Source organism: Scyliorhinus canicula, chromosome 31 (assembly GCF_902713615.1).
Source record: "Scyliorhinus canicula chromosome 31, sScyCan1.1, whole genome shotgun sequence".
Classification (NCBI taxonomy): Eukaryota; Metazoa; Chordata; class Chondrichthyes; order Carcharhiniformes; family Scyliorhinidae; genus Scyliorhinus; species Scyliorhinus canicula.
In genome coordinates this window covers 9,905,532-9,932,674 of record NC_052176.1, presented here as the reverse complement: position 1 = coordinate 9,932,674, position 27,143 = coordinate 9,905,532, and the positions used below count along the sequence as shown (strand labels likewise).

At 43.9% G+C, this 27,143-nt stretch overlaps 1 protein-coding gene and 3 non-coding genes across 4 annotated transcripts in view; 3 read left to right on the top strand and 1 right to left on the bottom strand.

The window, feature by feature from the left end:
* LOC119959009 overlaps positions 1–27,143 on the top strand; it is a 478,444-nt gene that overhangs the window by 217,802 nt on the left and 233,499 nt on the right. The gene's annotated exons all lie outside the window — the stretch shown is intronic.
* On the top strand, positions 3,327–3,408 carry trnas-gcu. Its single transcript has one exon. It is a non-coding gene; the product is annotated as a tRNA-Ser (tRNA).
* trnaq-uug lies at positions 15,999–16,088 on the bottom strand. The gene is given in 2 exon segments: positions 15,999–16,034; positions 16,052–16,088. It is a non-coding gene; the product is annotated as a tRNA-Gln (tRNA).
* trnal-cag lies at positions 24,591–24,673 on the top strand. Its single transcript has one exon. It is a non-coding gene; the product is annotated as a tRNA-Leu (tRNA).

Genomic DNA, 27,143 nt, shown 5'->3' with positions numbered 1-27,143 from the left:
ATCAAGCTTCAGGGTGATATTTGATTCTGGGCGCGGGGTCAAGGTTGTGTCTCTGGACGTGCTGCTGGGGGAGTGGGGGATTGGGTTATCAGTGGGCGGGTCTTCATTTCGTGCAAACGAGCGAACGAGAGGTGGTGCGAGTGGCTGCACTGCGTTCCATAAACCTTAAGCTGAATTACATGGAACCATCCTGATTTTCCGTTCGGATACGTGATTTTATAAACTGATTAGCTTACATTGTCCGAGTTTGAATAGGGGCCTGCAAACCTAGGGGAGAGAATTGAGCTGGGGTTGTATAAGCTGATCATTAATTGCTGTCCGACTGTATGCACTGTCGGGTGTACTGTCTTATCAAAGCAGGCCTTACTCTGCTTTTGCTTAGCGCCTAGTCGAACAGCTGCAGCGAATTGTGCTGCTTTAATATTTTCTACCATGTGTTGGACTGCTTTCTCATGGGTCAGGGCGGTGACTGCGGGGCTGGCCAAATCAAGCCCAAATAAATACTCGGTACCCTTCATGGGTCGTCCTGTCATGAGGGTTTGGTGGGTATATCCTGTTGAACTCGACACTGTTTTCCTAACAAACATCAGTGCGAATTGGAACGCTGCCTCCCATGTCATGTTGTGCTGCTGCACCATTTTTCTAAGTGTGGACTTTAGTGACCGATTCATGTGTTCCACAATGCCGCTGGGCTGCGGGTGACAGGCAATGTGGAACTTTTGCATCATACCAAAATTAATAATAAATTCTGAGTTGGAAAACGTTCCTTTCCCTCCTTTTGAAACTCAGTATGTCGTGGAAAAGATAAATTCAGAAAATATAGGAGCAGAATTAAGCCATTAGACCCATCGAGTCTGCTCCGCCATTCTATCATGGCTGATATGTTCCCCATCTGCTGCCTACAATGTTACAGCTGAAGAGGTCGTTTGCGATATCATCCAGAGCACCTAAGACATGGCGTAGGAGCGGGAGTAGGCTATTTAGCCTCCTGAGTTCTTCTTCAGCTACCCACAGGACAGTCCAGGTTACCGATTTCACTTCTCCCATAATTCTCTTCAGCCCCGTCTCTTGAATGAACCTCCTCCTGTTTGTACACTGGAGGTGTTCTTCGGCTACTTGACTGTGAGAAGATCGTGTATTAAAGTTATATTGGAGTAAAGGAGTTGTACAATTTGGTTCAGGAGATGCATAATAATCCATTCCTGGCCTCAGCTCCACCGGCCTGCCCGTTCTCCATAGCTCTTCGACTCCTTACCAATAAAATATTCTCTAACTCCTCCTTAAATTCACTCACTCTTCCTGCATTCAGCGCACGCTGGGGAAGCGAAGTCCACAGAATCACAATCCTTTGGATGAAGTAGTTTTTCCTGAAATCTTTTTTAAATACGCAATCTAATATTCTAAGAGCATGACCTCTGGTTTCAGAATCCCCACAAGAGGAAGAATCAACTCCATGAACATGAAATGAAATGAGGTGTACTTTCTCCATACCTTTTGACATCTGATACATCTCAAATTGATAATTCGACATAAATTGTGAGGTTAAAAGCTGTTGGTGAGCCTTGCACAGTTTGAAACTCACCATGTCGTGCAATAACATCCAATACAACTGTTACTGCGAAGGTCGGGAATCAAGCCCAGATCAACTGCTTGGAAGGCAGCTATACTCACCACTATACCACCATCACTGCATTTCTAGACTTTGGCACCATGGTGAATAGAAAGAGGCAGATATTTTCCATCAGTTCATGGATGCTAACCGCAATTAGCCGTATTGATGCGCAAGGATGTGGGCCGAGGTGGCCGAGTGGTTAAGGCGATGGTCTGCTAGTCTATTGTGCTCTGCACGCGTGTGTTCGAATCCCACCCTCATCGATTTTTCATCCAATTGTTCTCGCGAGTGTGGCTCATTTTTCCAAGATGGATCTGCAATCACTGATGTGATAATCTATTCCAAGTTGTCAAGACAGATTGCATCGGGTTGGATTCCAGGAGGGACGAACGGAGGCAGACGTGTTTGGTGCCGAACCGCTCATTGCCACCAATTCTTCTTCAGCTACACACAGGACAGTCCTGGTTACCGGTTTCACTTCTCCGAAAATTCTCTTCAGCCACCTCTCCTGGATGAACCTCCTCCTGTTTGTACACTGGAGTTGTTCTTCGGCTACTTGTCTGTGAGAGGATCGGACATTCAAGTTCTATTAAAGTAAAGGAGGTGTACCATGTGGTTCAGGAGATGCACAATAATCCATTGTGCTCTGCGCACGTGGATTCCAATACCATCCTCGTCAAAAACGTGTCGGTTGTTTCTCTGTTTGTTCCACTTCATGAGGATGAAGTACAGATGCTGCGTTTTGTTGCTTTTATGTAAGGTCTTGGCGGGTGGTGAATAGTCGAACACTGTTCATGTCGAAACCACAGTATTAAAAGCTGAGAAAGTTACTTATTTCACTCCCTGCCCTAATCACGCATAAATTGTGAGTTGGAAACCGTTTCTTTCCCTCCGTTTCAGCTCACGATGTCGTGAAAAAGATAAGTTCAGAAAATACAAGAGCAGAATTAAGCCATTAGACCCATCGGTCTGCTCTGCCATTCTATCATGGCTGATATGTTCCCCATCTGCAACCTGCATTGCTACAGATGAAGAGGTCGATTGCGATATCAGCCTGATCGCCTTCTCCCCATCTGAAATGGCGCAGGAGCTGGAGTCGGCAATGTAGGCTCCTGAGCCTAACACCTTCCATGCTGATCCCATCCTGGCCTCAACTCCACCGTCCTGCCCGTTCTCCATAACCTTTCAATCCTTACCAATAAAAAAAAATTCTAATCCTCCGTAAGTTCACAACACATCCTGCATTCAGTGTACGCTGGGGTAGCGAATTCCACAGAATCACAACCCTCGGGAAGGAGTAGTTTTCCTCAAATCTTTTTTAAATGCGCAATCTCTTATTCTAAGATCATGATCTCTGGTTTCAGAATGCCCCGCAGGAGGAAGCATCAACTCCAGGTCTACTTTCTCCAAAGCTTTTGACATCTAATACATCACAATTTAGATAATTGCGCATAAATTCTGTACTAAAAACTGTTGGTCAGTTTTCCTCAATTTGAAACTCACCATGTCGCACAAGAACATTCAATACAACTGTTACTGCGATGGCCGGGAATGGAACGCGAATCAACTGCTTGGAAGGCAGCTATGCTCACCACTATACCACCATCGCTGCATTTCTGGATTTTAACCCCATGGTGAATAGAAAGAGGCAAATAATTTCCATCAGTTCATGGATGCTAATCGAAATTAGCGGTATTGATGTGTAAGTATGTGGGACGAGGTGGCCGAGTGGTTAAGGCGATGGATTGCTAATCCATTGTGCTCTGCATGCGTGGGTTCGAATCCCATTCTCGTCGATTTTTCATCCACTGTTTCTCTGTAGTGGGGCTCATTTTTCCAAGATGGATCTGTTGTCAGGACAGATTGCGTCGAGTTAGGTCCCGGGAGGGACGAACTGAGTCAGACGTTTTTGGGGCCGAACCGCTCATTGCCACCAGTTTTTCTTCAGCTCCCCACAGGCCAGTCCAGGTTTCCGGTTTCACTTCTCCCATAATTCTCTTCAGGCACCTCTCTTGAATGAACCTCCTCCTGTTTGTACACTGGAGGTGTTCTTCGGCTACTTGTCTGTGAGAAGATCGTATATTAAAGTTATATTAAAGTAAAGGAGTTGTACCATGTGGTTCAGGAAATACACAATAACCCATTGTGCTCTGCGCAAGTGGAATCCAATCCCATCCTCGTCAAAAACGTGTCTGTCGTTTGTCTGTTTGTTCCACTTCATGAGGATCAAGTACAAATGCTGCGATTTTTAGCTTTTATTTAAGGGCTTGGCGGGTGGTGAATAGTCGAACACTGTCCATGTCGAAACCACATTATCAAAAGCTGAGAAAGTTACTTACTTCGCTCCCTGACTTAATCGCGCATTAATTCTGAGTTGGAGACCGTTTCTTTCCCTCAGTTTGAAACTCACGATGTCGTGGAAAAGATATGTTCAGAAAATATAGGAGCAGAATTAAGCCATTAGACCCATCGAGTCTGCTCCGCCATTCTATCATGGCTGATATGTTCCCCATCTGCTACCTACAGTGTTACAGATGAAGAGGTCGATTGCGATATCAGCCAAAACACCTACTCCCCATAAGACATGGCGTAGGAGCTGGTGTAGGCTATTTAACCTCCTGAGTTCTTCTTCAGCTACCCACAGGACAGTACAGGTTACCGGTTTCACTTCTCCCATAATTCTCTTCAGCCACCTCTCTTGAATGAACCTCCTCCTGTTTTTACACTGGAGGTGTTCTTCGGCTACTTGTCTGTGAGAATATCGTATATTAACGTTCTATTGAAGTAAAGGAGTTGTACCATTTGGTTCAGGAGATGCATAATAATCCGTTGTGCTCTGCGCACCTTCCATGCTGATCCCATCCTGGCCTCAACTCCACCGGCCTGCCCGTTCTCCATATCCCTGCAACTCCTTACCAATGAAAATTCTCTAACTCCTCCTTAAATTCACTCACTCTTCCTGCATTCAGCGCACGCTGGGGTAGCGACTTCCACAGACTCACAACCCTTTGGAAGAAGTATTTTCTTCTGAAATCTTTTTTAAATGCGCAATCTGTTATTCAAAGATCATGACCTCTGGTTTCAGAATGCCCGACAAGAGGAAGCATCAACTCCAGGTCTACTTTCTCCATACCTTCCGACATCTAATACATCTCAATTAGATAATTGCGCATAAATTCTGTGGTAAAAACTATTGATCAGTCTTCCTCAGTTTGAAACTCACGATGTCGCGCAAAAATAACCAATACAACTATCACTGCGATGGCCGGGAATCGAACGTGGGTCAACTGCTTAGAAGGCAGGTATGCCCAGCGCGGTACCTCCGTTGCTGCATTTCTGGATTGTGGCACGATGGCAAATAGAAAGAGGCAGATAATTCCCATCAGTTCATGGATGCTAACTGAAATTAGAGGTATTGATGCGTAAAAATGTGGGACCGAGGGACCGAGTGGCCGAGTGGTTTTAGCGTTGGGCTGCTAATCCATTGTGCGCTGCACCCGCGGTTTCGAATCCAATCTTCGTCGATTTTTCATCCACTGTTTCTCGGTAGTGCGGCTCATTTTTCCAAGCTGGATCTGCAATCACTGATGTGACAATCTGTTCCAAGTTGTCAGGGCAGATTGCATCGAGTTGGGTTCCAGGAGGGACGAGCGGAGGCAGTCGAGTTTGGGGCCGAATCGCTCATTGCCCCCAGTTCTTCTTCAGCTACCCACAGGACAGTCCAGGTTACCGGTTTCACTTCTCCCATAATTATCTTCAGCCACCTCTCTTGGATGAACCTCCTCCTGTTTGTACACTGGAGGTGTTCTTCGGCTACTTGTCTGTGAGAAGATCGTATATTAAAGTTCTATTAAAGTAAAGGAGTTGTACCATGTGGTTCAGGATATGCACAATAAACCATTGTGCTCTGCGCACCTGGATTCCAATCCCATCCTCGTCAAAACCTGACTGTTGTTTGTCTGTTTGTTCCACTTCATGAGGATCAAGAAAAAATGCTGCGATTTTTAGCTTTTATTTAAGGGCTTGGCGGGAGGTGAATAGTCGAACACTGACCATATCGAAACCACATTATAAGAAGTTGAGAAAGTTACTTATGAACTTTACTATGTTGTAATATGTCATGCGGTCTCCTTCATTCGTGAGACTAATGCCGGGATGAGACTGCAAGAAAGATCCTGATAGGTATTTGCTGCAAATCAAACAGAAACGTGCGTAATGTTTACTCTTGGTGAGTGAGAATGTTAAAAAACTGAGAATTGCCTCGATTCCTCGACCACGGCACCGTTCCGCTTCGGCACTCTGCTCCTCAAACCAGGAGCTGCGTCATTACTTCCCTGCGATAGCCAGACAACTATTCACTTCTTCATTTGTTCTTTCAACAAGAACACACGTTTGAGCACACTGATTCTGGTCAGCATCGTTCAGATATGTCAGATATGTCCGTGGTCTCTCAATACCTTCGTGGATAACGCGACTGGTCTGGCTACATCTGTGGAGAGAGAAAAACAGTTCCAGTTCCAAATCCAGGATGACCCTGCTTCCCATTCTCTGTTTCCATATCCACAGCTGCTGCCAGCCTGTTGAGATTTTCCAGCATTTTCTCTTTTTACGACGGGACTACACGCCAGCTCTAGGCGACTGACATGGACACGGTGGGCGGAATGGACGAACCATTAATCTGGAATCTTTATGATTCTGTCAACGACAATGCAAGATCTGAGCAACGTGAAGTATCCAATTGGAGAGTTGCATCCTGGCGATTGGAATCTCTTTCCCCCGCAGCTTCCGTTTCTGCTTTCACAGACAAGTAGCCGAAGAACCCCTCCAGTGGACAAACAGGAGGAAATTCATTGTTGAGGCGGCAGAGGAGGATTCTGGAAGAGGTCAACTGAGTCACATCGACTGTACTGTGGGAAGCTGAAGAACAGGTGTCGAGGAGCAGTTATGCACCAAACTCGTTCCTCCCTCCTTTTCCTCCAAACTGCCCTCGAGTTGAGTCAATGGCACCATATCGATAACAGAGATGTTTAAAGGTGCTTTGCAGGGCTTGTCCGGGATTTGAACCCGGGACCTCTCGCATTTTACCGCAGCAGAAGACCCTAAGTGAGAATCATACCCCTGGAACAACGAGCCAGACGGCGATCAGTGTCCCGCTGAAACCATCTTACCATTACCTCCCAAAGCAAAGCTTATTTTATCAACTCAATGGGCTTCTTAATTCCTGTTGAATTTGGTTTGATTGTTAAAGTAACATCAAAATAAACTCTTTTTTGTCCCTTGCTTTTCTTATCGGGATCATTGGGTCAATTTGGTTCTTTCTGGTATGATGGCCTCCACTCGAACAGAACAATAGGCATCCGGGACCAGTCATTATAAATGGAAGAATCGACCACAAGGGCAATGCCGCAATGGAGATTCTTCATAAAATCCTGAAAGAGCAATTGAAAATGTTGGGGAACTCGGCTGGTCTGGCAACATCTGTGGAGAGAGAAAAACAGTTTCAGTTCCAAACCCAGTATGACCCTGCTTCCCATTCTCTGTTTCCCTCTCCACAGCTGCTGCCAGTCTGTTGAGATTTTCCAGCATTTTCTGTTTTTATCACGGGAATACACGCCAGCTCCAGGCGACTGACATGGACACGGTGGGCGGAATGGACACACACTGATCTGTAACCATTCTATGATTCAAGAAACGAGAGTGTAAAATCTGAGCAACGTGAAGTAACCAATTGGAGAGTTGCATCCTGGCGATTGGAATATCTCTCCCCCGCTGCTTCCGGTGCTGCTTTCACAGGCAAGTAGCCGAAGAACCCCTCCTCTGAATCCATCCTCGTCGATGAGCCCTTCGCTACTTCTCCGCATTGGGCCACTTATTGAGAGTGGCCTGATGATTCGTTTAGTGTATCCGTAACTAGGATGAAGTTTAGATTCGGAGTTCAACAGGCCAGAGGAGGGAATCGTCTTGCACCATTCTGAAGTTAAAACTCACCACTATTCTTAGAATTCCCGCTATAACAAAAAAAGGTCGATATTCTAAATGGTGAACAGGGATTCTCACTCCCTGACTCCGATGCAGGCTTCTGTGGGTGCTATTCAGGTCAAACTATCTTTTCAAGCTATCCCCTGGTATAACCCATACCTTCACCGAAGAATTTTACCTACTTACCCCTTAATAGCATCGATGTCCTGCGTCCTGCGTTATTAAGGAAGTGAAGTAAGCTAATAACCACTTTTTCAGGTTAAGTTAAGTTATTTTATTATTATATTCTTTCTTTTAAAAGCTGCAAACACTTTCTTTACAGAAAGGTAAAAAGGTCTTGCTTCTGGATGCTGCTGGTTGGTTGTAGAAACCTTCAGGCCCACCTTGGCAATCGATCTTCTTAAAATCTGGTCTTCTTGAGTTGTATTCGCTGGTGAACTCGGTTGCTGTGTCCTGTCCTTCCCATGTACCGAGCTGTGAGAGCTGGCTCTGGCTCTTGTTTAAATTCTAGTCTTCCTTAGATGTATAACTGTTTAAACTCGGCTGCTTGTCTTGTCTTTCCCATGACCGAGCTCTCTCTCTCTCTCTCTGAGTTCTCCTCCCCTTCTCTCCTGTTGCTGGTTTCCTCTGTCCTGTCCTCTGTTGCTCCCTGGGTTTATATTCTCTTTCTGAGAGTTATTAAGTTTTAACGACATTATTGTAAATGAGCTTGTTTCACTTTGATAGTTTAAAAGTATCTTTGATGTAAACATTTTACTACAACTAATTATTCATTTTGGGCATATCGTCTCCTGTCAGATCTGATTAAACAATGCTTTGATTTCAATAGTTAACTTTTATTTCTGTGATTTCGAATCGTTTAATTGTCCCCAGCTCATAACTTTGCCTTTGATTTTGACTTAAATGATGTTTCTCGTAGACAGGTCGTCTCCAATTTTCTTTTAATTGATTTGATGTTCATAGAATTTTACACTTTAGAATTGACACCAAATTCGACTGAGCAACTTCCATCCTTTCCAGCTGTTTACTAAGAGAGTTTATTTCAATTAAGGTGTGAACCTTTGCTTTTAGCTGTATGCTAAAATTTAACTTGGTTATGACTTGAAAGACTTGCCTGTTTTAAACATTCGTCACTTAATGCAATTGAAACTCTCATCCATGCTTTTCCAGATGCTTCCTGAGATAGTTACATTCCATGAAGGTGTGAGCCATTGTTTTAGCTTATTACATGAATCCTGTGTGTTTGCTAAACCTGCTTGTGAGCAAGAATCTGCATTTTATAAACCTGCTCTTTGCAGCTGCTATTAAACTTTTGTGGGATCTTTCCCTGTATCCTCTCAAACCAGATATTGCCAGACTTCCATGTTTCAAATGACACATTTTTCTGTATTTTCAAGAACAAACCGTCTTGACATTTGAAACATAACTATATAATTTGGTTAATTGTCCCCCCATCCAATTGTACTAACATATATCCCCGACCTTTGTCATTTGTATGCATGTGTTGGAATTTTAAATTGTGCACCAAAATCAACACGTAAATGTATCCATATCTCAGACCAGTGTCGATAAGAGTCTTGTTTTTCTTCCTCAAGTCCAATTACTGTGAACCATAGCCGTCGTTGCTCAGGAAGGTAACATAATCGCTTTCCGTGTGTTCCACTACCTCCAAAGCATTTTACTTCCTTGGGATAGCAGCACCGTAGAAGCTTCCTCGTGCCCCTTAGAAACAGCACACAACTCAGTCCATCAGTAACCACAAAGGTCTTTTGTCCATCACTGGCTGTTACGTGTCCCATTTTTCCGTCATCCAAATTGCTTTTCCATTTCTAATTGGAATGGTAAATTATGATATCATGTACCACCCACTGATCCCCTTGATTCATTAATTTAAAAGGTTCAATTGATCCTGTTTGTATTCCTAACTTCCCCATTAATGTCTAACATTGTCGTGAACCATGTATGTCTGCCAACCCCTGGTTTACATGAGAGAATATCTTTCTGACAAATTTCCTTCAAATCCCTTTCATCTGTCATCATTTCCCTTACAACATGAAAGTGTATATTTTCCATTACAGCATTTGTAAAACCACATTGAACTGTCATTTTTCCAAATAAATTCTCCCTGTTGTTAAATACATAGTAAAAAAAAATTAATTCTTATCTTAACATATTACTCATTACCTAACCACACAAATAGACTGTGTGCTACAACTTTACATATTTGCAACTGTTATCACAATTTAAATACTAGAAATAAATTACAATATCAAAAACTCCCTTCGTGGCTTTGGGACCAATAGTCATTACATACTAAATATGGCATATAAACAACATCAATATTATTTGTAATGATCTATGTAATTAAATCAAGAAAACACACTAAACTACCCCTCTATTAAAACATTCACACAGTTTCGAAATGCGGATCAAGTTCTTTAACGACACACATACATATATATATCAGTCCCTACCAATTTACATGACATTTCTTTCTTTAATAACGATTACAGCTCTTCAATGCAATATTGTTTTGCTGCATTGGTAACAATTTTCCCGCCGTGGTATCAAGCTACAAAAATTCTTAAATGATTGTCATTTATCATGTTTGGGTTCCTCGTCAGTCGCTGCTGTCTGCCGAGACCCTTAATAACTCCACCGTGTAGTACATACCCCGTGGAGACCACAGATCATCCATCAGCTAATGTCCAGTTAGAGATGTCTGACCGGAGGTTTCACTGTCCAGTAATAATTTGATATTTTGATTTGTTTCTAACCCGTAACGTTTTCCTTGGGGCTCTTTCATTTAATTCCCTCAAATTTGTAGCCAATTGTATCATTAGTTTCCCCCCAATCCTGTCTAAAAGATTCTTCTCTGGAGTGTAGTTCTCTTCCTTCTTGTGAACTGGTTTGTTATTTATCTGAAAAATCAAATGAACAGATCAAGGGTGGAGAGGGCCCTATTCTTTAATTTGCACTTTCTATTTTCATTTGGATTATCCCAGAAGTGCCCTCTCCAGGACTTCCGGATTTCTTTTGCCACCATTTCTTTTTGAACTGGTTTATTTTCCTTATCATTGATGTACATCATGCAATTAAAGCCTGTTAAGCCTCACTCTGTGATTGCACCCTGAGTGAGATTCGAAGAATCTCAAACTCCTCCTCTCTTGCTCACCCAGTGATCTAATCTGGTCAAAACCTTACCCTGATACATTCCTGATATTGCTACGTATTTACTTTAATTACTTTATTTTGATTACGACCGGAGTTTTATGAAAGTAAGATCCGAACATGACATTTTAACTTTATTATCTGTCCAATCAATGCTGCTAACAGGTTTTAATTCACTGTCTTCCCACCAATTGGATCATGTGTTTTAATTGTGATACAATTTCTTTTGCGCCAGACACAATGCTTCTCTAATTCAACTGTATGTGTACCCAGAATCTGAACAACCTTCTCTTTACATTTTACAGCTTCACGGATGATTTTCCCTGCAGTTTGAGTTGGTAGCTTTACCCAAACTTCCTCTGTATTATCAATTGGTTTTAATATTTTAATTTTTCTGCATCAATTTTTATTAAATCTTTTCCGGCAATCAGATACTGATTTCCTGATACTGCAATTAATTCTCCAAACTAACTTCTGGTCCAATATCTTTATTCTCTAAAGCTCCTTCTTCAATGTATTTAACATTCTAAACATCATTATTTCTGCTAGTGACTCCGTGATGGGCGGGCACTAGGACCCTGCGGAGCCATGCAGTGTCAATTTCAACGCAGCAATTTCAAAGTCTGCAGCAGCTGACTGCTGCCCAGCACAAACTCTTTATCTGTTTATTCTGAGACCAATTTAGTTCTGAACATCCTGATTCACTATCCCATAATACTGATCACATTTCTACCTGCCATTTATAACTTCCAATTTATGTGAAAATCGGCTTTACAAAATACAACATTTTTTTAAAAATACAGACATTAAAAGAAATTCACAATTCCTTATTAGACATACACACACTCATTCATCCACTCAGATCTTGGAACTTTACTCTGCAGGATTTCACAAATCCTTATTAAACACACACTCATTTATCCACTGAGATCTTGGACCTCTATTCAGTAGGGTTTCAGTTACTCTTAACAAAATTTTGAGACCCCTCCATGCGGTTAAGTTTCACTTCTGCATCAGTTTTTTTGCCTCTGTTAAGCTTTTCTACTCTTGTTTCATTGTTTCAACTATCTTGACCACGTTTCAGAGGAAGAGGATTATTCTCATTGCCATTTTTCGGAATTCAAGTTCTGTTCCTGGTTGTCCCTTTCAGGTGCAATCTGAAATTAAGGATAAGTACCCTTTCTGGGCCCTATCCAAGGCTGACTAAGGCACTATCTTCCTGTTTTAGTTAAGTGTCGATTGGTTATTGGTTTCTGAAGATTCTAAGCGTCCCTATTTTCCAGAAAATGTCCGCACAATGTGCCTTACTCTGAGGATGATTTATTCTTTGGCCTCTTTTACCAGTAATGGATGCAAGATTTTAGTGCTGTCACCAAAATGTTTTGCAGACTTTTTCTCAGGGTCAGTATCTTCTAGTCTACTGATTTTCACACCCAACCTGAGCTTCAGTCCCCTCGATCCACAGAATATCCTTACAAAAGCCAATCACACATGACTTTCCAAACTAAACTCGGCAGGTAAAGTTTGACTCACACATAGACTAGAAACTTCTAATATTCTAGCCTTTGTGCCGGTTAGAAACTTCTAATATTCCAACCGTTTCTTGGGAACTAGAAACTTCTAATATTCTAGCCCCGCTTTACATAGAAACTTCTAATATTCTAGGCTCACTTTACCTAGAAACTTCTAATATTCTAGGCCTCCACGCTGGGCGCCATGAAGTTAAAACTCACCACTATTCTTAGAATTCCCCCTATACCAAAAAAAGGTCGATATTCTAAATGGTGAACAGGGATTCTCACTCCCTGACTCCAATGCAGGCTTCTCTGGGTGCTATTCAGGTCAAACTATCTTTTCAAGTTATCCCCCGGTATAACCCATACCTTCACCGAAGAATTTTACCTACTTACCCCTTAATAGCATCGATGTCCTGGGTCCTGCGTTATTAAGGAAGTGAAGTAAGCTAATAATCACTTTTTCAGGTTAAGTTATTTTATTATTATATTCTTTCTTTTAAAAGCTGCAAACACTTTCTTTACATAAAAGGTAAAAAGATCTTGCTTCTGGATGCTGCTGGTTGGTTGTAGAAACCTTCAGGCCGACCTTGGCAATCGATCTTCTTAAATTCTGGTCTTCTTGAGTTGTATTCGCTGGTGAACTCGGTTGCTGTGTCCTGTCCTTCCCATGTACCGAGCTGTGAGAGCTGGCTCTGGCTCTTGTTTAAATTCTAGTCTTCCTTAGATGTATAACTGTTTAAACTCGGCTGCTTGCCTTGTCTTTCCCATGACCGAGCTCTCTCTCTCTCTCTCTTGGTTCTCCTCCCCTTCTCTCCTGTTGCTGGTTTCCTCTGTCCTGTCCTCTGTTGCTCCCTGGGTTTATATTCTCTTTCTGAGAGTTATTAAGTTTTAACGACTTTTTTGTAAATGAGCTTGTTTCACTTTGATAGTTTAAAAGTATCTTTGATGTAAACATTTTACTACAACTAATTATTCATTTTGGGCATATTGTCTCCTCGCAGATCTGGTTAAACAATGCTTTGGTTTCAATAGTTAACTTTTATTTCTGTGATTTTGAATCGTTTAATTTTCCAATTGTCCCCAGCTCATAACTTTGCCTTTGATTTTGACTTAAATGATGTTTCTCGTAGACAGGTCGTCTCCAATTTTCTTTTAATTGACTTGATGTTCATAGAATTTTACACTTTAGAATTGACACCAAATTCGACTGAGCATCTTCCATCCTTTCGAGCTGTTTACTAAGAGAGTTTATTTCAATTAAGGTGTGAACCTTTGCTTTTAGCTGTATGCTAAAATTTAACTTGGTTATGACTTGAAAGACTTGCCTGTTTTAAACATTCGTCACTTAATGCAATTGAAACTCTCATCCATGCTTTTCCAGATGCTTCCTGAGATAGTTACATTCCATGAAGGTGTGAGCCATTGTTTTAGCTTATTACATGAAAGCTGAGTTTGCTAAACCTGCTTGTGAGCAAGAATCTGCATTTTATAACCCTGCTCTTTGCAGCTGCTATTGAACTTTTGTGGGATCTTTCCCTGTATCCTCTCAAACCAGATATTGCCAGACTTCCATGTTTCAAATGACACATTTTTCTGTATTTTCAAGAATAATTCTCTATACCGATATTCCTAATCTGGGCAGCAGGGTAGCACAAGTGGCTAGCACTGTTGCTTCACAGCGCCAGGGTCTCAGGTTCGATTCCCCGCTGAGTCACTACCTATGTATAGTCTGCACGTTCTCCCCGTGTCTGCGTGGCTTTCCTCCGGGTGCTCCGGTTTCCTCCCACAGTCCAAAGACGTGTAGGTTGGGTGGATTGGCCATGATAAATTGCCCTTAGTCTCCCAAAACGCTAGAAGTGTTATTGTGTTACGGCGCTCGGGGAGGGGAGAAAGCGAGGGCTTAAGGGGGGGTCAGCGCAGACTTGATGGGCCAAATGGCCTCCTTCTGCACTGTATGTTCTGTGTTCTAATCCTCTGTCTGATAATTGATTTAAATCAGGACTCCAGCTTTGGGTAGTTTGGCATGGTGAAAACATGCGGCTTCTGAAGCTCCAAAACAGACGCCAGCTTCATCTGGGGCATTTCTGTCAGATTTCGTCTTTCCAGATCCGGACGCCCAGCCGTGAAAACATGTTCATCTGATGATCACATTACACTGTAAGGCGTAGGATCAGAAGGAGCCCATGCGGCCCATCCTGTCTCCACCATTCAACCAGATGATGGCTGACCTGATATAATCCTCAAACCCACTTTCCCGCCTCATCCCCATAATCATTGATTCCCTTACTGATTATCAGCCTCAAGATCAGCCTTGAACATATGAACTGACCCAACCTCCACAGCTCTTTTCGGTTAAAAAAAAACATATTTCCACAGATATACTATACTCTGAGGGAAACAAATACTCATCATTTCTGGTTTAAATGGGCGACCCTTACTCTGAGATCATTCCCTCTGGTCCTAGACTCTCCCACATGGAGAAACAACCTCTCAGCATCCACCCTGTCAACTCCCTGAAAATCTATTCATTCAGTGAATTTGAATGGTGGGATTTGTTCCGCGTCCCAAAGGTTAATTCGGGCGTCTGGATTCCCAATCCAGTGACATGACCTTTCATCCATCTGAACAAAAAACAGTTGATACAGCTCATTATTAAACATATTGGGCCAGTGGGCCAATGAATGGCAGATGGAGTTTAATTTGGATAAATGTAGCGTGATCCATTTTGGTCGATCCAATCAGGGCAGGACCAACTCAGTTAAAGGCAGGGAGTTGGGTAGAGTTACAGAACAGAAAGATCGAGGCGTACAGGTCCATAGCTTCTTGAAGATGGAGTGGTAGTTGAACAGAATGGTGAAGAAGGCATTTAGCATGCTAGGTGTTATTGGTCAGAATATTGAATACAAGAGTTGGGACGTCTTGTGGAAGTTGTACAAGACATTGGTTGGACCACACATGGAGGACTGTGTTCAGTTATGGACACCTATTATAGGAAGGTTATTGTTCAATTAGAAAGAGTGCAGAATAAATATACGAGGATGCTACCAGGACTTGGTAGTGTGAGTTATAAGGAGAGGCTGGATAGGCTGGGACTTTTCCCCCGGAGGTCTATACAATAATGAGGGGCATAGATCAGGGAGATAGTCGACATATTTTCCCAAAGGTAGAGAAGACTAGACCTAGAGGTAATATGTATAAGGTGAGAGGGGAGAGATACAAATTAGACCAGGCAGGACATTTCTTCACGCTGAGGGTGGTGAGCATCTAGAACGGGCTGCCAGAGGCAGTGGCAGGGGCGTGTGCAATTTAATCTTTTAAAAAGCAGTGAGACAGTTACATGGGCAGGGTTGGTAGAGAGGGATATGGGCCAAATACGGGCAAGTGGGACTAGCTTAGTGATAGAAACTTGGCAGCATGGTCAAGCTGTGCCGAAGGGCCTGTTTTCTTGCTGTAAGCATTTGTGACTCGATGACTCCATTTGTCGTCCTGAGGACATTGTTGGATTGAACCGATTGATGCATAATATTTTATTCTACCCTTTATCCAAATCAAACGGATATTGTGGATTCATTCGGGGCGAAACAAAATACAAAGATGACAGAGGATGGAATGAACAAAGTTACAAGAAACCCCTGCAGTGTTTGGATGGAATGGTGGAACTTTGAGCTTATGGGGGAAAATTCGCCTGTCAGAAAGTTCCACCGGATTTCTGTATAAAACGACCACGGCAGGACTCGAACCTGCAATCTTCTGATATCATTACTAAGATTCATCAAAATCAGACGCCTTATCCATTAGGCGACGCGGCCACCGGCTGCAATATACGAGCCAATGTTTATCCCATGTGAATAATAACTGCGATTATATGTGTTTCATTTCTCTTGTTTGGTGATCCGCTATTTCCCAGATCCCAGAAAATACAAGGGAAAGCTACAGCTGCCGGGAATGGTCATTTTCAAAGTGGAGAAAGCCCTTCACTGTGGCCAGGGATCTTTAACCGACTCCATTCACAGGAAAAGTGACTTCAGTTTCCACAATAACAATGACAAAGAGTCATCGGACACGAAACGTTAGCTCTTTTTTCTCCCTACAGATGCTGACAGACTTGCTGAGATTTTCCAGCATTTTCCCTTTCGTTTCAGATCCCAGCACCCGCAGTAAATTGCTTTTCTCCACAATAACATCCGCTCTCTCTGAACCCCCAAACTGAAATTCAGACTCACCGTTAAGGTGAAGACTGCGGACTGCGGTTCCCGCTCCTGCTGTTTAATACACATCACTCTAACTGTGTACAGTGAGCAGAAAGAAATTGCTGTTGTTTGTAAACATTTCTTACTGAACTCACCGCTATTCTGCTTTGACAGGACGGGTTTGAGTGTCGTGATATCTGATCCGATATTGAACAGTGCAAAAATATAAACTGAGTGGGTAAATCAGAAATATCCGGAAAAGATTATTTGCATTGTGCTTTTGAACGGAGTCATTTCATAAACATTCCCACACAGAGAAAAATTCCTGGAACCAGCTGCAGAAACTCTCCGGAAGCCTGACGTGATTTGTACGTCACCTTCTGATGTGGAGCCAGACGCGCTCCCTTTGCGCCAGAAGCCCAATTGCCAATAACTGAACCTTTCTCCTCAGAGATTTATTTTTATTTACACTTTGACAGTACACTGTCAGTCAGCGCCTGTGCGAACAATAACCAAAGAAGTCAGATTGAGGGATATTAAAGGGCCATGATGTAAAGCAGCTGTACCACGTGGTTAAGGTGATGCACAATAATCCATTGTGCTCTGTACACTGGCTTCAAATCCCATCTTCGACTGTGACGTGCCTGTTGTGTCTCTGTTTGGTCCACCTCATGAGGGTGAAGTGGAAATGCGGCGATTTTTAGCTTTTGTTTGCGGGTTGGGGGTGAATAGTCAAACACTGTCCAGATTGAAACTTCTACAAGGCCAAACTCAAGAGTGTGCTGCCAAAATCCCACCAGCACATCTCCTGCTCCACAGGAGGGGGGGGGGGGGGGGCAACAGTCGTGGCCACTGCTATTCAAAAATCAAGAGAACCTACCCTTCCATCCCGCGACCCCACTTTGGAAAATCAGACCATAAGACGGTGCTCCTTCTCCCGGCATACAAGCAGAAACTCAAGCGGGAGAATCCGGCTAAGAAGTTCGTGCAGTACTGGTCAGAGGAAACAGAAGATTTCCGACGTGACTGCTTGGAGACAGTGGACTGGTCCATATTTAAGAACTCAGCGAGCAACTGAAATAAGTATGCCACCATACTCACAGACTTCATCAGCAAATGTGTTAACGACTGCGTGCCAAAGAAAGCAGTACGTACGTTCGCCAACCAGAAACCATGGCTGAATCAGGAGATTGACTCCCTACAGAAGGTCAGGTCTGAGGCGATCAAGTCAGGCGGACCTGACCTATACAATAAATCCCGGTACGACCTTGGTAAAGCCATCCGGGATGCCAAGAGAGAATATCAGACCAAGCTAGAGATACAGCCTAGCGTGACAGACTCTCGTCGTTTGTGGCAAGGCTTAAACAACATAACGGGCTACAAAGCGACGCCGAGCAGTATCTCCCACAGCAGCTCTCCCCTCTCCGATCAACTCAATGCGTTCTGTGCTTGGTTCAAGCAGGAAACCATTGATCAGCTGTTGAGTGCCACAACAGCCCAAAACACACCGATACCGATACTGAATTCATCCCAATTTCCATAACAGTAATTGTGATTGATAGATACAGAAAGATTTCCACACTAACATTCAGTACCAATGTTTGACAGAGACTGAATTCCACCCTCACATGCAGTACCAGTCATTGACTCATATTGAATAAATCTATGAGGAGAAAGCTTCAGTGACCAACACTTGAGCAACGGTAGCGCGTCTGACTCCAGATCAGAAGGTTGCTTGAAACGAAAGAGAAAATGATGGAAAATCTCAGCAGGTCTGACAGCATCTGTGGGGAGAGAAAAAAGCTCACGTTTCGAGTCCAATGACTCTTTGTCACATCAGAAAGTTGCTTGTTCAAATGACGTCAGGCTCACTGAGTTTTTCGACAGCTGATACCGCGATTTTCCATCTGGAGAAAGTTCATTGTGTGGAAATGAAATGACTCGAAGCATAAAGAAAATAAACTTTTCAGGATATTTCAGATTTATCAACTCGGTTTATATATTTGCACAGTTTTATATCGATTCAAATATCAGGAGACTTAAACCCGTCCTGTTCAAGCGGAATGACAGTGAGTTCAGTAAGAAATGTTTAAATATAACAGCAATTTATTTCTGCTCACTGTACGCAGTTATAGTGATCTGTATTAAACAGCGGTAGCGGGAAACACAGTCCGCAGTCTTCACCTTCACTGTGAGTCTGAATTTCAGTTTGGCGGATGCTATTGTGTCAACTGAAGTCACCTTTCCTGTGAATGGAGCCGGTTAAAGGGCCCAGGCCGACCTGAGACTCCCGTGGCCCGTAGTCAGTGCGAGCCTGGAGACAAGGCTCAGAGCCCAGAGAACGAGAAAGACATTAGAGAGAGGGAATGGGGTAGGAAGAGACAGGGAGGGGGGAAGGGAGGGAAATACCAAGGATGGCACAATGCGTGAGAGTGAGGGAGGAACAGAGGGAGGGAGCTGGAGGAAGAGAGGCAACTGGAGGAAGGACTCCGTGTAAATCTCCTCTTCACTTGTCAATAGTCTGGTTGGATTGTTCACATCCGTCCGAGAGGGGAAACTGGGGTCTCGATTTCTATTGTGGTTTATTGCTGGATATTGTTAAATATCCTCCTTGCCCCTCTATGGGGTATTACTGGATATTGTGATTCAAACTTTACCAAATGACGTCACCGTGATAATAAACCATAACCCATTCCAGTCAGTGGAGATGTGATATTGGCAGGAATAATACTCACACACCACAGCAGATATTGTCTGTTTAATCATGGCATCATCAGTGGCCTCATGGTTAAGGTGTGAGTGATGTTAATCATGATGTGATCAAATGTGTGTCTGTTTCAGTCTTTCCGCGGGGAGTTTTCATGCTGAGGAGAAACATGTTGGATATGGTCTGGGAATGTTTAACTCCGGTCCATTCCCAACATTCCTGTCAAGGTGGAATGGGCTTTTCCTTCCAATCGTTTCAGGACACTTGCTTAATATTGATTAATTATCATTTATTAAGGATTGTTTCAGATGTTTAGTGGAAATCATTTAAATATGCAAATTATCGCACGCGATAACATTTTACTTTCATTTCCCAAACAGCGAAATTGGGTGAAAACCATCAATGAGAGGCAAAGGGAGCCCCGATCATTTGTCTGGTCAGTGGTTTGTTTATGGAGCTGATCCGCTGCGAGCGAGGTTCGAATCTGCGTGGGATATAATAATGTGGATTTGTATAATTTGGATAGTCAGAGCTTTTTCCCAGGTTAAAGGGGTCATGGATAGTCAGAGGCTTTTTCCCAGCGTAGAGGGGTCAATTACTAGGGGTTTAAGGTGCCGGGGCAATGTTTAGAGGAGATGTACGAGGCATTTTTTTTTTACACAGAGGGTGGTAGGTGCCTGTAACTCGCTGCCGGAGGAGGTGGTGGAAGCAGGGACAATAGTGACATTTAAGGGGCATCTTGACAAATACATGAATAGGATGGGAATAGAGGGATACGGACCCAGGAAGTGTAGAAGATTTTAATTTAGACGGGCAGCATGGTCGGCACAGGCTTGGAAGGCCGAAGGGTTTGTTCGTGTGCTGTATTTTTCTTTGTTCTTTGCCGTTTGTGTCCCCACATCTGGATAGGAATGGAGCTGCTGCTGCCCGAGGAGCTGAACAAGCAGGAGGCAGAGATATTGACCAACTGCACCCGCTCCAAATAGATTCCCCAAATTACTGAGCAAAATAAAACCAAGCACCAAACATAATTTAAGAAACTATGACAGTGTCTCTGAAAACAATAGACCAACACCTCTTAAAGAATGGATTTGCTGCAGCGAATTCCCTCAGAACTTTCTTATTTTTCTGGATTTAACATAAACAAAGAACACTGTCCAATGCCAGCCGTAATTCCTTACCTGTTCTCAGACAGGCGCTGAATGCTCAGAAGTTTGCTTCACTTTTCTAAATCCGGCTCAATAAACTCAATAAGAGACCCATGATCTGCTTTTCTCCTGTTCTCAGACACATCCACTTTCTACAAGTGCGCACTAACTGTTTTTCAGAGGAAGAGTCAGACTGCAGTCACCTCGTTCTCTCGATCCCTTTATCTCAGAGCCTCCTCACAACCAGGAATGCAACTTATTATTTATTATTAACGTTGTAATTTATAGATTGTTCCTTTTAGTTTGAGATTTTTATTCACCTTCATATTTCGTTTAGTTTCCAATAACTCGATAAATTCAAACCGTTTACTGACAACCATCCGGGATTTTGATTAATTCTCGCGTCAGTGGGGAGTTGAACACAGTCACTGCGACCAGGGCTCGAACCTGCGCGGGGAAACCCCATTGGATTACAAATCCATCGCCTTAACCAAGGGGAAAGAGTGCTACTGGCAGTCCTCAGGGAGAACAAAAGGTGTGAGAGACCAAACAGCAGTGACACTAACATCAGATTGTGATCTGTGACAGATGGAGATATGGGAGGAGGGGAAGCAAAGAGGGGAAGGGGTAAGGAAAGATGGATAATTTGGGGGAGGGGGTAAATATAAAATTAGAAAGATAAAAAAAGAAGGAAATGGTAAGAGACAGTTGAAATGAAATGGGATAAAACAAATGGGTCGAGATGGGTTAGAATGGGTTGTTCAATTCGATGTTGAGACCGGAAGGCTGCAGCGTGCCTACCCCGAAGATGAACTTCCTAGAGTGATTTCAGGCTGGTTTTTATACGTTGTTCTCAATCTGGCTCATTGGTCTAGGGGTATGATTCTCGCTTTGGGTCTTCTGCTGCGAGAAAATGCGAGAGGCCCCGGGTTCAAATCCCGGACGAGCCCAAGAAAGCATTTTTTAACATCTCTGCGATCGATATGGTGCCATTCACTGAACTCGGGGGCAGTTTGGAGGAAAAGGAGGGAGGGACGTGTTTGAGGCTTAACCGCTCCTTGACACCTGTTCTTCGGCTGCCCACAGTACAGTCGAGGTGACTCAGTTGATCTCTTCCAGAATCCTCCTCTTCCGCCTCAACTGAATGAATTTCCTCCTGTTTGTCCACTGGAGGGGTTCTTCGGCTACTTGTCTGTGAAAGCAGCACCGGAAGCAGCGGGGGAGAGAGATTCCAATCGCCAGGATGCAAATCTCCAATTGGATACTTCCCGTTGCTCAGATCTTACACTATCCTTTCGATAATCAAAGAATGGTTACAGACCAGGGTGAGTCCATTCCGCCCACTGTGTCCATGTCAGTCGCCGAGAGCTGGCGTGTAGTCCCGTGATAAAAAGAGAAAATGCTGGAAAATCTCAACAGGCTGGCAGCAGCTGTGGAGAGGGAAACAGAGAATGGGAAGCAGGGTCATACTGGGTTTGGAACTGGAACTGTTTTCTCTCTCCACAGATGTTGCCAGACCAGCCGAGTTATCCAACATTTTCTAGTGCTCATTCAGGATTTTATGAAGAATCTCCATTGCGGCATTGCCCTTGTGGTCGATGCTTCCATTTATAAAGACTGGTCCCGGATGCCTATTGTTCTGTTCGAGTCGAAGCCAACATACCAGAAATGAACCAAATTGACCCAATGATCCCGGAACCAGGAAGTGTAGAAGATTGTAGTTCAGTCGGGCAACATGGTCGGCCCGGGGTTGGAGGGCCGAAGGGCCTGTTCCTGTGCTGTAATTTTCTTTGTTCTTTGTTCATTTGTCAATTTATTCTCAAATATCTCAATATATTGAGTGAGTGAGAAACACTTTAGCCTTTATAGTTCAAAATGAATCCGAATCTGATTAAATCCACGAATGATAGAGTTTTATTTCCTTTTGTTTTTAATCGGTGAGATGCTACAAACTGTGGACCAGCAGTGACCCAAGTACAAGGGAGCAGTTCCATCCTTTCTTTTCCTCCTACATTGTTCTCTCCGTTTCTCCTTTCTCTCCCAGATGCTAAAATGGCCGGAATTCCAATTTAATTTCCTTTTCATTCTGGGTTTTATCAATTCCAAAGGGTATTGAACATTCCAATCGAATGAATTTGTTATTTCCCATTGTTGCTCCCTGTGTTTATTGTGTTGTATTCTCTCTCTGTCTGTTCTGGTGAAGATCAGCAGCACCTCCAGCCTCGCCGGCTTGAAGTTGCTCCTCGCCAATCATAGAAACATAGACAATAGGAGCAGGAGGAGACCATTCGGCCCCTTAGATCTTGCTCTGCCATTCATTATGATCATGGCTGATCATCCAACTCAATAGGCTGATCCCGCCCCCCCCCCCCCCATATTGCGCCACCTGCTCTCTTTAACTGTTTCGTGTAAACATACAATGTTTTTGCCTCAACCACTTCCTGTGGGAGCAAATTCCAGAGGCTGACCACTGTCTGGGTGAAGAAATTGATACACTTCTCCGTCCAACACGGTCTGCCCCACATCCTCACACCGTACAGTTTGTAGCATCTCACCGATTAAAAACTAAAGGAAATAAAACTGTGCGATTAGTTTCTTAATAGAAACTGGGCGGAATTGGCAAACTGAAGGGCCTGTTCTCTGCTGCAAACATCTATAACTCCATTTATCTTCCTGACCATATTAGAAATTCCTCCACAGAATTGTACTGAACAGTTTGATACCTACCGGAATTTATGTATAAAACGACCGCGACGGGACTCGAACCTGCAATCTTCTGATATCATCACTAGACACACCGAAGTCAGACGCCTTATCCATTAGGCCACGTGGCCACTGCATAAGGATTGCCAGCTGACGGTTCTCACAGATCTCAGAAAATACAAGAGAAAGCTCCAGCTGCCGGGAATGGTCATGTCCAAAGTGGAAAAACCCCTTTACGGTGTGAGCCGTGACGATTCATGGAGGCTCGGGGACTCTCAGGCCGGCCAGGGCTCGTTAACCGGCTCCATTCACAGGAAAAGTGACTTCAGTTTCCACAATAACATCCGCTCTCTCTGAAACCCCCAAACTGAAATTCAGTCTCACTGTGAAGGTGAAGACTGCGGACTGCGGTTCCCGCTCCTGCTGTTTAATGCAGATCACTATAACTGTGTACAGTGAGCAGAAAGAAATTGCTGATGTTTGTCAACAGTTTTTACTAAACTCACTGTCATTCCGCTTTAACAGGACGAGTTTGAAACTCCTGATATTTGATAAAACTGCTGAAAAATATAAACTGAGCGGAAAATATTATTTGCATCGTGCTTTTGAAGGGAGTCATTTCGGGAACATTCCCACACAGAGAGAAATTCCTGGAACCAGCTGCTGAAAAGCTCAGTGAGCCTCACGTGATTTGAACACAATCTTCTGATCTGGAGTCAGGCGCGCTGCCGTTGCGTCCAAGCGCTGATCACTGAAACTCATAGATTGCTTTTATTTACACTTTGGCAGTATTCTGTAAATCAGCACCTTTGCGAACAATACCCAAAGTTAGATTGAGGGATACTAAAGGGCCATGAAGTAAAGGAGCTGTACCACGTGATGCACAATAATCCATTGTGTTCGGTACACGTGGCTTCAAATCCCATCCTCGTCTGTAACGTGTCTGTTGTGTCTCTGTTTGGTCCACTTCATGAGGGGGAAGTGATAATGCTGTAATTTTTAGCTCTTGTTTGAGGGCTTGGGGGGTTGAGGGCTAAAAAATGATAAGAAAGTTACTTATTTCTGTCCCGCCCTAATTGTGCATAATTTCTGAGTTGGAAACTATTTCTCTTCCTCAGTGTGAAACTATCGAAGTGGCGCTAAACTTTCCAATTACTGCGATGGCCGGGAATTGAACCCCAGTCAACTGCTTGGAAAACAGCTATACTCATCACTATACCACTATCGCTCACTGGAGCAACCTGAGTCCTTTTGGTGCTTTGCATTAGTTTGATAAATTGTTTCGTAACAAATTCTTACTTGGCTGAAGTTATTGTACTCCAATTTAAAATGCTCCTGGATGAAAGTGTCCGTGTCACACGGCTCCCATTCAGCCAGCAGATGGCACCAGACCACAATAAATGTATACATGTAATTTATTTCTGATGTTCTGTGTGTCACTACATAGGATTCTTACTGTGGCCTGAGACCTTAGCTTCTGTCCTGATGCTGCCGTTTTCACCAGTGCAGAAGGAGGCCATTCGGCTCAATTACACCTAACGTTTCAGATCCATCGCCATACCCGTCAGGATGGCCGAGCGGTCTAAGGCGCTGCGTTCAGGTCGCAGTCTCCTCTGGAGGCGTGGGTTCGAATCCCACTTCTGACAATGACTTTTGGCACCATCCAAACCTGGAACCGCCTCCCCAACAGCACTGTGTGTACATACACCATACGGACTTGCAGCAGTTCCAGAATCACCCCACCGCCCATTCTCTAGGATAATTAATGTTAGACTGTTAATGTTTGGCCGAATCAGCGACAGCCACAGCCAGAGAGACCTGCAATAACCCTGAGAGCAGGAAAGGCAACTCATTGTCTTTTGGCCCAAAAGCAAAATACTGCAAATCTGAAACAAAGGCAGAAAATGCTGGAAATATTCAGCTGATCCGGCAGCTTCTGTGGAGAGAGAAACAGGTCATTGCAATGAAAGGTCAGGATGTGAAATGTTAACTATTTCTCTTTTCACAAATACTACCGATCGGTAAAGTATTTCCAGCATTCACCTATGATTAGCTGAACATCCTCACGCTCTGTCGCTCAGTCCGTTAAAGTGTGCGCTCCCTAAAGAAAAATATGGAATCAAATCCCACCCGAGCCTTATTCCGTTTGACCGTCTGTGCGATTGTGAATTTCCTCCGTAGCAGGGCAAAATCTGTATTTTACCGGTTTAAATTGTCCTTCACTTTCCTACAGATAATCTACAGAGATTTTAAAACAAGGACTGATTCAGCTCCCATTATCCAGCTGTTACATCTTTGGACTAGAAATCAACTGGATTTTCCCCTTTGACTTGAGTCCTGCTCCCAGAGGATCTGTTCAGTATTTTCAATAATGTTTTATTTTGAATCCTCTATGTCCAGGGAATTGTGACGCTGAAATTGCTCACATTTTTCTCCATTGTCTATTCTGCAGGTATTGACTGCACCGTCTAATGGAGACATTCTCACAGGGCTGTGAGAGAGGCTTTCTTTCAGGTTTGAGGCCTCTTTTGGTCAATGAACAGCAACCGGATGTCTGCAGAGGAACTCGGAATATCAAGCCCCTCTTCCCAGGATGGTCTTAATCAGGGACAAGATGTTAGTTGAAGAGAGAATAAATGGTCTGGAGTTTTGGGAAGAGAAGAAGGTGGGGGAGCAATGTGACAATAGTAGGATACGAATTTGGGATATTATCCAGTCTGTGCTGGGGGGCTGCGGGAAGGAAGTTGTCTTGTCTGCCCACCCAAGCTGAATGTTAGGATTGAGGTGGTGATCAGATTCCGAGAGGAGGGTGAAATCCTTTCACTGAGTTTCAAGCTTACAGCGAGGTTGAGTGTCTTGAATCACAGGAAGATATAGACGGGATGGTCGAATGCGAAGAAAAATGGCTGAAGGAATTTAACCCTGAGAAGTGTGAGGTAGTCCACTTGGACGGAGTAATGTGACAAGGAAGTATTCAATGAATGGCTTAACAATGGAAACGCGGAGGAACGAAGGGACCTTGACTTGTTTGTCCATATATTCCTGAAGGCAGAAGGGCAGGTTAATAATGTGGTGAAAAATGTATCTGGGATACTTGACTTTACCAATCGAGGCGTTTTTGTGAGGGCCACGAGGAATCCAGCACGAGTTGAAGGATAGAAAGAAATAACATTTATTTACAATAACATATATATACAAAAGCAGCAGTAACTTCCTTGCTGCTCACTCCTCTCTCGCTGGTTCCAAATTGGCCAACTCTATTAATGCAGGGAATCTGCTAATTATTTCTCTGCCCCCATCATTGGGGAAGCTCATACTCCCTAAGGATTGTGGGATAGCCATTAGTCCCCAGCCAGTGGTAAGCAGGCAGGTTATAACATCCCAGCCCCCCAAAGTCCAAGGAATCCACGAAAGACCCTGGGGAAGGAGTGCATCGGATTCGTTTTGCCGCAGGCCAGACACCATTTGCAGGAGGCGCTGGATCAGGCGGCATGTAACATGAAGGAGAATGGCGCTTCCATGATGAACGGCATAACGGTTGTGCATCCATGGCCCATGGGTCCGAGGACTACCCCTCTGAGGCGTCCTGTGTCTCCATCTTGGAATCGGAGTCTGCTGCCTCCGTCATCTCGGCATCTCTATCTCCACGCGGTCCTGCAACGAACTGCATTGGCTTTGAGTGCGGCGCCAGAGAAAGATTGTGAGGAATACTCTCTACTGTGTCTGGTCTCTGTGGCAGTAGAAGTGAGCTCTGGGGGCGGGGAGTCTTTGAAAGAAATGGACTTCTGGCCCGAACATGGTTTACATGCTTGCGCTGGAGATGGCCTGGGCTTGCACCTGGTAAGAGATAGGGCCCATTCAGCAAAAGATAACTCCAGGGACCCACTGGGAACCACCAGCAAAATTTCGAATGAACACTGTGTCACCGGGCGTAAACTGCCGAATCGGCCAATGCCGAGAAATTCCAGGTCCCTGACTTTCTTGAGTACAGCTTACTTTTGCGCCAATGTCCGGGAAAACAATGCGACGGTAGGTGCAAAGTCTCCGTCCCATTAGAAGTTTGGCAGGAGCTACTCCAGTCACGCATAGGCAGTGGTCCTGTCTGTAAACAGAAAC